General features: G+C 41.0%; 1 long non-coding RNA gene across 1 annotated transcript in view; it reads right to left on the bottom strand.

The window, feature by feature from the left end:
- Positions 1-1,094: 1,094 nt before the first annotated feature.
- Gm34486 overlaps positions 1,095-8,759 on the bottom strand; it is a 38,080-nt gene continuing 30,415 nt past the window's right edge. The window contains exon 3 of the long non-coding RNA XR_380566.2: positions 1,095-1,130. This is a non-coding gene — a long non-coding RNA (predicted gene, 34486). The remainder of the gene's footprint in view (positions 1,131-8,759) is intronic.

Here is an 8,759-nt window from a genome sequence, read left to right as displayed (position 1 = left end):
TCTGAAATCCATAGAGGACTCTGGTGTGTCACTCTCTCTCAAACTAGGTTGGAGAGAACAGAATCATGTCTCAAGGCATCCCTTCCTTGTGAAAAACAGACCAAAGCAGATATCACATTCCTGCTTGTCTTACCCACAACTGTCCCATAGACCTGCTTCCAAGAGGGGATTCATAGAGCTACAGGAATGAGAATCACAATTTCCTGAAAAGCACTTGAGTGTATTTGAAACTCTTTGCTTTGATGATTTTTTTTTTCATGCAGTTGCTTCACTCATGTCAAACAGCTTTTTATTCATGTGGAAATTTAACTTGGAAAATACATATTATACATAGGTTAAAAATGATAAGCAAAGAATTTTCTGGTAGAGTGGACAGTATTTATTCATGCAAAGCTGCAAGACCACAACATTCTCGAGTTGCTTTGGGGTCTTCCTGGGATAGCTTTTACAAAAACTCTGATGATAATAATATCATCTGAAGCATGCTGATCCCCCTCCCAAGATGTCTACGTATAAAATTTCATTTCCTCCTGATAATGAGCCTGCACCTTAGTTATTATACTTATTATGTCAAGATAAGGAGGAAGGCTCTGAGAACTAAAAGACTTAAGTGACTGACTTATGGGCACAGGGATCCTCCAGCCTGAGAGGTTTGTGCCTCAGGCCCCGGCGGCGGGGGGAGTCTCCTTGGCTCCAGGACTCCGCAGAGGGCAGGCTGCATGGGTGACGGTGTGGAATTCACAGGCCAGCCGTTTCTGAGATGGGCGAGAGCCACAGAGCTTCTGAGGCGGCGCCATCTTCGGCTCCAGACAACCGGCCACCTTCCTGGTGAGTGCACAGGGATCCGCCAGCACAAGAGGTTTGTGCCTCAGGCCCCGGCAACGTAGGGAGTCTCCTTGGCTCCAGGACTCCACAGAGGGCAGGCTGCAAGGGTGAAGGTGTGGAATACAGAGGCCAGCCGTTTCTTGGACAGGTGAGAGCCAGAGAGCTTCTGAGGCGGCGCCATCTTCAGCTCCAGACAACCGGCCACCTTCCTGGCCAAAGCAGCACAGCTTCTGAGAAAGATCCTGTTTTGGGCCTTCATCTTCAGCCAGGAGGAGGTCCAAACACCAGATAACTGTGCACCTTCCCTGAAAGAGGAGAGCTTGCCTGCAGAGACTGCTCTGACCACTGAAACTCAGAGGAGAGAGCTAGTCTCCCACGTCTGCTAATAGAGGGTAACAAAATCAAAAGAGGAACAATCTCTAAACAAAGACAACTATAACAACTAACTCCAGAGATTGCCAGATGGCAAAAGGTAAACGTAAGAATCCTATAACAGGAACCAATACCACTCACCATCATCAGAACCCAGCACTCCCACTTCGCCCAGTCCAGGACATCCTAACACACCTGAAAAGGTAGACCTGGATTTAAAAGCATTTCTCATGATGATGGTAGAGGACATAAAGAAGGAATTTAATAACTCACTTAAAGAAATAAAGGAGAACACTGCTAAAGAGTTACAAGTCCTTAAAGAAAAACAGGAAAACACAACCAAACAGGTAGAAGTCCTTATAGAAAAACAGGAAAACACATCCAAACAGGTGATAGAAATGAACAAAACCATAATAGACCTAAAAAGGGAAGTAGACACAATAAAGAAAACCCAAAGTGAGGCAACGCTGGAGATAGAAACCCTAGGAAAGAAATCTGGAACCATAGATGCCAGCATCAGCAACAGAATACAAGAGATGGAAGAGAGGATCTCAGGTGCAGAAGATTCCATAGAGAACATCGGCACAACAATCAAAGAAAATGGAAAATGCAAAAAGATCCTAACTCAAAACATCCAGGAAATCCAGGACACAATGAGAAGACCAAACCTACGCATAAGAGGAGTGGATGAGAATGAAGATTTTCAACTCAAAGGACCAGAAAACATCTTCAACAAAATTATTGAAGAAAACTTCCCAAATCTAAAGAAAGAGATGCCCATGAACATAAAAGAAGCCTACAGAACTCCAAATAGACTGGACCAGAAAAGAAATTCCTCCCGACACATAATAATCAGAACATCAAATGCATTAAATAAACATAGAATACTAAAACCAATAAGGGAAAAAGGTCAAGTAACATATAAAGGCAAGCCTATGAGAATTACACCAGATTTTTCACCAGAGACTATGAAAGCCAGAAGAGCCTGGACAGATGTTATACAGACACTGAGAGAACACAAATTCCAGCCCAGACTACTATACCCAGCCAAACTCTCAATTACCATAGATGGAGAAACCAAAGTATTCCACAACAAAACTAAATTCACCCATTATCTCTCCACGAATCCAGCCCTTCAAAGGATAATAACAGAAAAAAACCAATACAAGGATGGGAACCACGCCCTAGAAAAAACAAGAAGATAATCCCTCAACAAAACTAAAAGAAGACAGCCACAAGAACAGAATGCCAACTTTAACAACAAAAATAACAGGAAGCAACAATTACTTTTCCTTAATATCTCTTAATATCAATGGTCTCAACTCCCCAATAAAAAGACATAGACTAACAGACTGGCTACACAAACAGGACCCAACATTCTGCTGCTTACAGGAAACCCATCTCAGGGAAAAAGACAGACACTACCTCAGAGGGAAAGGCTGGAAAACAATTTTCCAAGCAAATGGTCTGAAGAAACAAGCTGGAGTAGCCATTTTAATATCGGATAAAATCGACTTCCAACCCAAAGTTATCAAAAAAGACAAGAAGGGACACTTCATACTCATCGAAGGTAAAATCTTCCAAGAGGAACTCACAATTCTGAATATCTACACTCCAAATGCAAAGGCAGCCACATTCATTAAAGACACTTTAGTAAAGCTCAAAGCACACGTTGCACCTCACACAATAATAGTGGGAGACTTCAACACACCACTTTCATCATCATGGAAACAGAAACTAAACAGGGACACAGTGAAATTAACAGAAGTTATGAAACAAATGGACCTGACAGATATCTACAGAACATTTTATCCTAAAACAAAAGGATATACCTTCTTCTCAGCACCTCACGGGACCTTCTCCAAAATTGACCATATAATTGGTCACAAAACAGGCCTCAACAGATACAAAAATATTGAAATTGTCCCATGTATCCTATCAGACCACCATGGCCTAAGACTGACCTTCAATAACAACATAAATAATGGAAAGCCAACATTCACGTGGAAACTGAACAACACTCTTCTCAATGATACCTGGGTCAAGGAAGGAATAAAGAAAGAAATTAAAGACTTTTTAGAGTTTAATAAAAATGAAGCCACAACATACCCAAACCTATGGGACACAATGAAAGCATTTCTAAGAGGGAAACTTATAGCTATGAGTGCCTCCAAGAAGAAACGGGAGAGAGCACATACTAGCAGCTTGACAACACATCTAAAAGCTCTAGAAAAAAAGGAAAAAAATTCACCCAAGAGGAGTAGACGGCAGGAAATAATCAAACTCACGGGTGAAATCAACCAAGTGGAAACAAGAAGAACTATTCAAAGAATTAACCAAACGAGGAGTTGGTGCTTTGAGAAAATCAACAAGATAGATAAACCCTTAGCTAGACTCACTAAAGGGCACAGGGACAAAATCCTAATTAACAAAATCAGAAATGAAAAGGGAGACACAACAACAGATCCTGAAGAAATCCAAAACACCATCAGATCCTTCTACAAAAGGCTATACTCAGCAAAACTGGAAAACCTGGACGAAATGGACAAATTTCTGGACAGATACCAGGTACCAAAGTTGAATCAGGATCAAGTTGACCATCTAAACAGTCCCATATCCCCTAAAGAAATAGAAGCAGTTATTAATAGTCTCTCAGCCAAAAAAAGCCCAGGACCAGACGGGTTTAGTGCAGAGTTCTATCAGACCTTCAAAGAAGATCTAATTCCAGTTCTGCACAAACTATTTCACAAAATAGAAGTAGAAGGTACTCTACCCAACTCATTTTATGAAGCCACTATTACTCTGATACCTAAACCACAGAAAGACCCAACAAAGATAGAGAACTTCAGACCAATTTCTCTTATGAATATCGATGCAAAAATCCTCAATAAAATTCTCGCTAACCGAATCCAAGAACATATTAAAGCAATCATCCATCCTGACCAAGTAGGTTTTATTCCAGGGATGCAGGGATGGTTTAATATACGAAAATCCATCAATGTAATCCATTATATAAACAAACTCAAAGACAAAAACCACATGATCATCTCATTAGATGCACAAAAAGCATTTGACAAGATCCAACACCCATTCATGATAAAAGTTTTGGAAAGATCAGGAATTCAAGGCCCATACCTAAACATGATAAAAGCAATCTACAGCAAACCGGTATCCAACATCAAAGTAAATGGAGAGAAGCTGGAAGCAATCCCACTAAAATCAGGGACTAGACAAGGCTGCCCACTTTCTCCCTACCTTTTCAACATAGTACTTGAAGTATTAGTCAGAGCAATTCGACAACAAAAGGAGATCAAGGGGATACAAATTGGAAAAGAGGAAGTCAAAATATCACTTTTTGCAGATGATATGATAGTATATATAAGTGACCCTAAAAATTCTACCAGAGAACTCCTAAACTTGATAAACAGCTTCGGTGAAGTAGCTGGATATAAAATTAACTCAAACAAGTCAACGGCCTTCCTCTATACAAAGAATAAACAGGCTGAGAAAGAAATTAGGGAAACAACACCCTTCTCAAAAGTCACAAATAATATAAAATATCTTGGCGTGACTCTAACTAAGGAAGTGAAAGATCTGTATGATAAAAACTTCAAATCTCTGAAGAAAGAAATTAAAGAAGATCTCAGAAGATGGAAAGATCTCCCATGCTCATGGATTGGCAGGATCAACATTGTAAAAATGGCTATCTTGCCAAAAGCAATCTACAGATTCAATGCAATCCCCATCAAAATTCCAACTCAATTCTTCAATGAATTAGAAAGAGCAATCTGCAAATTCATCTGGAATAACAAAAAACCTAGGATAGCAAAAACTCTTCTCAAGGATAAAAGAACCTCTGGTGGAATCACCATGCCTGACCTAAAGCTTTACTACAGAGCAATTGCGATAAAAACTGCATGGTACTGGTATAGAGACAGACAAGTAGACCAATGGAATAGAATTGAAGACCCAGAAATGAACCCACACACCTATGGTCACTTGATCTTCGACAAGGGAGCTAAAACCATCCAGTGGAAGAAAGACAGCGTTTTCAACAATTGGTGCTGGCACAACTGGTTGTTATCATGTAGAAGAATGCGAATCGATCCATACTTATCTCCTTGTACTAAGGTCAAATCTAAGTGGATCAAGGAACTTCACATAAAACCAGAGACACTGAAACTTATAGAGGAGAAAGTGGGGAAAAGCCTTGAAGATATGGGCACAGGGGAAAAATTCCTGAACAGAACAGCAATGGCTTGTACTGTAAGATCGAGAATTGACAAATGGGACCTAATGAAACTCCAAAGTTTCTGCAAGGCAAAAGACACCGTCAGTAAGACAAAAAGACCACCAACAGATTGGGAAAGGATCTTTACATATCCTAAATCAGATAGGGGACTAATATCCAACATATATAAAGAACTCAAGAAGGTGGACTTCAAAAATCAAATAACCCCATTAAAAAATGGGGCTCAGAACTGAACAAAGAATTCTCACCTCAGGAATACCGAATGGCAGAGAAGCACCTGAAAAAATGTTCAACATCCTTAATCATCAGGGAAATGCAAATCAAAACAACCCTGAGATTCCACCTCACACCAGTCAGAATGGCTAAGATCAAAAATTCAGGTGACAGCAGATGCTGGCGTGGATGTGGAGAAAGAGGAACACTCCTCCATTGTTGGTGGGATTGCAGGCTTGTACAACCACTCTGGAAATCAGTCTGGCGGTTCCTCAGAAAATTGGACATAGTACTACCGGAAGATCCCGCAATACCTCTCCTGGGCATATATCCAGAAGATGCCCCAACGGGTAAGAAGGACACATGCTCCACTATGTTCATAGCAGTCTTATTTATAATAGCCAGAAGCTGGAAAGAACCCAGATGCCCCTCAACAGAGGAATGGATACAGAAAATGTGGTACATCTACACAATGGAGTACTACTCAGCTATTAAAAAGAATGAATTTATGAAATTCCTAGCCAAATGGATGGACCTGGAGGGCATCATCCTGAGTGAGGTAACACATTCACAAAGGAACTCACACAATATGTACTCACTGATAAGTGGATATTAGCCCCAAACCTAGCATACCCAAAATATAAGATACAATTTGCTAAACACATGAAACTCAAGAAGAATGAAGACTGAAGTGTGGACACTATGCCCCTCCTTAGAATTGGGAACAAAACACCTATGGAAGGAGTTACAGAGACAAAGTTTGGAGCTGAGATGAAAGGATGGACCATGTAGAGACTGCCATATCCAGGGATCCACCCCATAATCAGCATCCAAACGCTGACACCATTGCATACACTAGCAAGATTTTATCGAAAGGACCCAGATGTAGCTGTCTCTTGTGAGACTATGCCGGGGCCTAGCAAACACAGAAGTGGATGCTCACAGTCAGCTAATGGATGGATCACAGGGCTCCCAATGGAGGAGCTAGAGAAAGTACTCAAGGAGCTAAAGGGATCTGCAATCCTATAGGTGGAACAACATTATGAACTAACCAGTACCCCGGAGCTCTTGACTCTAGCTGCATATGTATCAAAAGATGGCCTAGTCGGCCATCACTGGAAAGAAAGGCCCATTGGACACGCAAACTTTATATGCCCCAGTACAGGGGAAACGCCAGGGCCAAAAAGGGGGAGTGGGTGGGTAGGGGAGTGGGGGTGGGTGGGTATGGGGGACTTTTGGTATAGCATTGGAAATGTAAATGAGCTAAATACCTAATAAAAAATGGGGAAAAAAAGTGACTGACTTATGGTCAATCAGGGATAGTTAGCATCGAAGCTCCCTCCTCTAGGCACAGGCTAACACACGTTCATACTGCCCAGGAGTGTGAAATGGTCAGAGGTGTAAGATGACTGTCATTTGCTTATCTCTTGTTCAAATTTGCCCCCTTTAAAATGAGATGCATGTGCAGCATTATATGTTTAAGTCATGTTAAAATTAACATATCAAAAAATCAAGCCTCCTGCCTCCTATGCAGAACTCTCCCAGACTTGTCACATATTTCTTAGTTTATGTTCTCTCTCTACAATAAGCCAAACTTTAACATCTGCACTTCCTGGATCACTGAGCCATTCTGGTGAATTGTCAGACCTCAGAGTTGCTTCTGTCCATCCCCAGATTGCTAGCCAGATGGGAATAGCTCTGGAAAATCCCCAGTGTAGTTGTTGGTAGGGGAGTGAGCCATGGCAGGGAGATTGCTTCCTCAGTCTGTGGCCAGCCTAACGCCAGGTCCTGTGTCAAATATGGAGTAAACTCTACACTGTAAAAGCTGGGTTTTTACAGAAGAATTACATGATTTTCTTTACATATTTGTTCAAGTGTGTGTGTGTGTGTGTGTGTGTGTGTGTGTGTGTGTGTGTGTACATGCATGCATGCCATGACACATGTAGACAACATGCAGGAGTAAGTTCCCTGCCTCCATCACAGGATCTTGGAGATGCTACTTAGGTTGTCAAGTTTGCCAGCCTCTGCTGAATATTCTATGCCCTGTTCCATGCACACTGTGTCAGCAGTGACTATACAGGACACCGAAATGCCCGACAAAACTGGACATTCGGGCTTCTTGAAAGCTATGTCACAGGCAATCCAAATAGCAGATCTGGAAATTCCAACACAGGACTAAAGTTAAAACTCACTTTCTGAATCCCAAAAATGGTTCTGTGAGACTAAAGCAATCAGGAGGTAATTAGAAAAGGTATTGCTCTTCTCTAACCATCCCTTGATGGTGACAAAGACCAGGGGCTTGCCTGTGGCATAATGGATCAATGCTGTGGCTGGACACTGTGAACTCAATGAACAGGACAAGGACTACAGAGACAAGAACACGTACAACACAGTATGAATCATACCCATGAGTTAGAGGGCGCTGCTTCTAGTCATGAAAATGCAGAATGATCAGCAAGGGAGGGACCACATTGCAAAACAGATGATTTTTGTAAGAGCAGCTGAAACTCACATTTATTGTGTGTGTGTCTGTATGTGTGTATACATATTATATATAGTGTGTATTTATAGATGCTCTTATAATAGACATTCATAACATTGTACACATTCATACATGTACTTGTACATATATCAATACATTTATATGCATATTTCACATTCATACATATACATATATCAATACATTGATATGCATATTTCCAACAGACATATCTACACATTTATGTGTATATTTCTAATAAATGCATCTACATTTTCATGTGCACATTTCTTTTCTTAGTTTAATTCTATTTTTTACTTATTCGCTTTATATCCTTCCCACTGCTCCCCTCCAGATCAACCCCTCCCCCAAACCCCCTTCAGTATCTCCCCAACCCTGGCAGTTCAAGTCTCTGTGAGGCTAGGCGCTTCCTCTCCCAGAGGCCAGACAAGGCAACCCAGCTAGAAGAACATATCCCAAGTACAGGCCATAGCTTTTAGGATAATCCCAGGTCCGCTTGTTTGAGACCCACATGAAGACCACTCTGTCATGTGCACATTTCTAATAGATGAATATATATATATATATATATATATATATATATATATATATATATAT

Source organism: Mus musculus, chromosome 10 (assembly GCF_000001635.26).
Source record: "Mus musculus strain C57BL/6J chromosome 10, GRCm38.p6 C57BL/6J".
Classification (NCBI taxonomy): Eukaryota; Metazoa; Chordata; class Mammalia; order Rodentia; family Muridae; genus Mus; species Mus musculus.
Note: the sequence above shows the minus strand (reverse complement) of the source record. Positions and strands in the feature narration are given on the sequence as shown.